At 34.4% G+C, this 5215-nt stretch overlaps 1 pseudogene; it reads left to right on the top strand.

Moving 5' to 3' along the window:
• Window positions 1–3857: 3857 nt before the first annotated feature.
• On the top strand, window positions 3858–3957 carry LOC122127879 (annotated as a pseudogene).
• Window positions 3958–5215: the final 1258 nt, after the last annotated feature.

Raw genomic sequence — 5215 nt, 5'->3', positions numbered from 1 at the left:
ATTCTATGTGATAGGATGTAAACAATGTAATAAATGGTATAAGTGTCATAAGAGTCAATACAACAAATGGGAAATAAATTAATAAAACAAGAAATAAAATGAATAAACGCACCAAACACAATATGGACTGAACATCTGAACGGAAGTATAAATCCTTTTGTTAAAATGTATATAAGGAGTAACTTTTCCAGGACTGAGGCTTGAATTCAGTCCCCCTAAGAGGAGGGAATGGCGGGAGATCCTGAGATACTTGTTTCTGGACCTAGGAAGAGTCATGGCATGCGATCAATCTCATCCTTGAATGAGTAGTTTGCGCATGATGCGAGTAGGAAATGATATGCAAAACTCATGTGGTATAGATTATTTGTAAAGAAGAGTTAATGAAGCATGACAATAATCATCACAGACATGAAATTAATGCATCAGAAAAGATCAAAATATAGGTACTCACAGATTGGATTTCATCACAGGTCACCATCAATCCTACTCTATACAAATATGTACTTATTTGCTTTCTACCTTCAACTTCTGAATGGATGACTATTATGCTCCCCACTCTCCCCACAAGGGGGCTCAAATTCAGGTTCTGGGAACGATGAGCTCCTTTGTCGCTCACAGGCTGGTGTGCGCATCTGGACCCATTCACCAATTGGGCCTGCTAGGCCCCGAGTTCAGATCCCAGTCCTGCCAAAAGATTCATCTTCACGTCAGAAGCCAATGGTTGCATCTGTTTTCCTTTCCTGTGCAAGTCTTGGGTCTCAGCAAGGATGGAGAATGCATGGGCCACCTTGTGGTCATGGGAATAAGTTGTTATCCATGTCAGCCCAGTTATACCTGTCATCATATACATAAGAAAATACACAATACATCCATGAGTAGCATACAAAATAAACAAAATAAGTACACTCAATGCACGATGCAGTCCACACACGGATGTGAATATACATCCCATATTTAAATGATGCATTGAGCACTATTTTGGCCTCCCTGTGGCTCGATCTCAGTTCCTGGGAAGAGCCCATCTCCTTAGTGGCTCAAAGTCTGGTGTGATCACGTGGACCGATTGGGCAGTTGGGCCTCCTAGGCCCCGAGTTTGAAGCCCAGCACTGCCAAAAATTCACCCTGATGTGAGAAGCCAGTCATTGCACCTGTTTTCCTGTGCTGTGCAAATTCTGAGTCTCAGCCAGGATGGAGAATATATAGGAAACTGATGTCAGCTTATATTTCCATAATTCATTCATCTGCAATAACAATTTGCAAGACTGGAGATGTGAAGAACTTAGACATGATTTTATTCTCGTTCATTTGGAAGATTAATCTTTAGTCAACAGGAAAGTTTAAAAATGGCTTAGAATTTATTCCTAACTACCAGTTTTTATAAATGGCTTTGTACAATGGTATGTGATTATTTTATTTTACAAAGGATAATTTTTTCTACTACCTATAAGTTTTGGAATGAGAAGAAAACTAAAATTTACTACTTAGAGGAATATGATAGAAATAGAAGACAGATTTTATGTTTGTCACATTTCTCATCAGTATCCATATTCAAGACTTAAAGTCATATTTATTACTATCTTAGACAGATAGGGAAAATATATAATAAGGCAACACATGATAAGGCAACTATTAGTGACTTTTTAGAATGTACCTTCTTATGTGATGAAATTTACTTTATTAGCTAATATTTGGATTTGGAATATGGGAGGCTGATCTATTTAACACTTTTCTGAAAGGCACCTACTGAACAACACAAATGGTGGGGGGTACTATTTCTACACCTTAATGAATGGTTGAACTTGTTTGGTATTAGTGCTGAGTACGTAAATCAATTCTATTGTAACTTGCTTGCTACACTTGAAAACCTTTTAATGTCACTATCATCTACTTGTCAAGTGTTATTTTGGTGAATATGATTTGAAAAAGTTTATTTGAAAAGGAATATACTTTCAGGAGATTAAATGTAGGTTATCATTGGTTTGAGAATGACAACATTTTTAAACTACAGAACCAAGTTTTACTGAAGTACCAGTGTTTTGAAGCACTAAGGGTCTTCTCAATTAATGTTTTTCTAAATTATATTTGACCTCTAAATCAAGTTTTCCTAGTCTTGGTAGACCAATTATGGATCTATCATTCCAGAAATTATATTTTTGGCTGCACTGAAATCTTTCATTAATCATTAGGAGAGGGGTATTAAAAATAACCTTGTTCATTTGTGATTTTGTTCACTCATATGGGCTGGTCATCGGTAAATTGAAAGTTTGAATTACAGTACTTTCATTCAAATTTTGTGATCTCATCTTTCATTTTAACTTGCCTTGCATTTCACAATTGATTACTGCTAATTCTTGTAAAGAATTGGGGCCCTGAAATATTATAGGAAATGAGAAATTGAAATGAGTCTTCAATTATTTTCTGTTGATATGTTGCATGGGCCTATGTGAGAAGTCATGCCCTTGTTATCTGATGACGCAGATAACTGGGACCTGGTATCCTAGGACCCGTGGGTCCTGCAGAAAAATAATAGCTTTTAGACATCATATCAGCAAAATTTGGGTATAATCAGTAAGAATGCTTCAGAAATATGGAGAAAAACACTTTGCGACCAGCGAGTTAAAACAATAAACAGAGCATCAGAATAAAATCCCTTATATATTAGCAGAAAACAATACTGTTATTTTACCATGTGAATTCAGAAGACCATGAACACTTAGAAGGTATCACAAGTTTATATCGAAGATATTGCATTAATACTTTTTATATTCTAATATATATTCTAAACCTAATTATTTATATTCCAATTTATTTATGGGAATAAATGTCAATATATTTGTCAAATTATCAATTCTAGTAAGATTCACTTTATGAAATTTACAATCAGCACATATAAATATATAAGTATATATAATATAAAAATTGTTTTGCATTGTTGTGTTGTGTTTAGGGAATCAAAGGCAACTCTGTTTTAAAGTATTATTCCATTACCTCTACCTCAGTTTTTGGTAGAGTTAGACTTAAAGCTTTACCATTTGTAGATTTACGGCCTAGAGGCAAGAGGAAACACTGTGATTAAAACATTACCAATTTAAGGCCTAATATCGAGGAGAAACATGTGGACTTCTCCAGGAGCTATGGAAATATTTGGTGATAGAATGTCAGAAGTGTAAGTTCCTGCTTGGTTGGATGATAGACAGGCCAGGACAGTAGGTAATCATGCATATGAACAATTTTTTTCACTTTCTTGGCTTTAGCTACTTTTGAAATGATAAGTATAATTAACAATTATGTTTTGATAAAATACCTTCCATTCTGAACAATTCTGTCTGAACTGTTCATCTCTCTATGATCCCTTGTAACTAAGATTAGCTTTGTTCCAGTAAGACAATCTATGCTGTCAAGGTAAGATATTCTGGTTGGTCTGTTCCTACATGGAAGAAGGGTAAAGGTTTAGGTAGATATTTGTCCCAGCAAGACCTCATTTGGGAAATTTTAAGCTGCAGAAAGTTAGAAGTAGCTCTTAAGCAAGGCTTACTTTGAGTCCATTAGCTCCACAAAGCTAACTCAGTTGATAAATAAGTACTTGAAAAGCCACCACCTTTGGACTTATCTGTAAAGGTTTCAAAGTATGATCAAATTTAAAATGAAAATGACAAAATAGTCATTGACAAAAAAATTGTAAATGTGAGAAATCGAACAAACTATATAAGTTTTTTCCAGTATACACAGATTTTTAGAGAAATGAGATCAATAGCATTTTTAGGAACAATAAGGGTTCCTTGTTACAAAAAGGCAACTATGGATACATGCCTTTATAAAGATTATATCATTACGTACTTAAATTTAGAGTATACTACATGCTTCAGCAGCAGGTCTACCCAAATTACAACAATACAGAGATTAACGTGGCACTTGCACAAGGATGATATGAAAATTTGTGAAGTATTCCATATTTTTCATTCTTCTGATGCAAGAAATGAAAAAAAGTTATTAAAAAGTTGATTACAAAAATACAAGTGTAACATACATGTAATTCATAGAATTAAAGGTTAGTTTGACATCAGTGTATTAAATTTTCACCTTAGAAAGGTAACCTTTACAAAACTTGAAATTAGATAACATTGCCATTTTATCCCAAAGAAATAAAATAATATAAGAACCTAGTAAAAAAAGGAATCTTAAATTCCTTCTATATGGAATGCAATCTGAAAGGTCACATTTATTAATGAATCTATACATGATATAACAATGTAGAATTCAAAGTATTATATCTAGGATGAATGAAATAGATTATGGACATTATACAAACAAAGATATACTTTTTTCAGAAATGCACTCAGAACATCTTTAGTTTCTATACTATTCATTCCAACAGATAAGTTAAAATTATTTCTGATTAAAAAAATCACAAACTCTGCAGGAATCATTATAGATGTATACAAACAACTCTTGAATACATTTTGATCTCAAAGTCATGCAATTCACTTGGAAGAATACCATGGAATACATGAATTTTTATAGTAAGATATTGCTGATTCTTTGTATTGTGAAAAAACAATTTGTAGGGACACAAAAGATGGACTGGCATTTTTGAAATTTAAGAAACTTAACCAAACCATAACGACTTAGGAGAACAATTTGTACAGCCTTTGATAACTTCAAAGAGGTAGTGATACATACTTATCCTTTTGGCAATATCAAATGCAGTTTCTTCCAAGTTGTTCTCCAGACCTTGTTTGACATAATGGTTCAACAGAAGGAGATACAGAGTATCTTTGCTATTTCTATTCCCAGCAGCAAGATGCAAGGGGGTAAAGAGCCCTTTAGTTTGGGGATTGGTATCTGCATCATGATGAAATAATAAAGAAGCCACTCTGGTATTATTCCACATATAAGCACTGTGCAGGGGTGTCCAGCCATTCAGAGTTATTGCATGAATATCTGCCTTGAGCTACCAACTCATGGACAATGTCTAAGTGTCCACTCTAGGCTTACCGATGAAGAGGGGTATACTCATCCTCATCCCTAGTATTCATCTGGGTGGCCTTTTTGGAAAGTAGTCTCCGCACCATAGTAAGCCGATAAATTTTGGCATCCCAAAGAAGAAATTTGCTTGGATCCTACTCTATTTTTTTCTTGCAATTCATACCATTCCTCACTTTTTCATCTTGTTCCTTGTCTTCATCAGAATTGCCTAACCAGAGACTTTGAGTGC

This window comes from Dipodomys spectabilis, unplaced genomic scaffold (assembly GCF_019054845.1).
Source record: "Dipodomys spectabilis isolate Male_0828 unplaced genomic scaffold, ASM1905484v1 ptg000316l, whole genome shotgun sequence".
Taxonomy (NCBI): Eukaryota; Metazoa; Chordata; class Mammalia; order Rodentia; family Heteromyidae; genus Dipodomys; species Dipodomys spectabilis.
The sequence above is the reverse complement of the archived record's forward strand: the minus strand, read 5'-3'. Positions and strand labels throughout refer to the sequence as shown.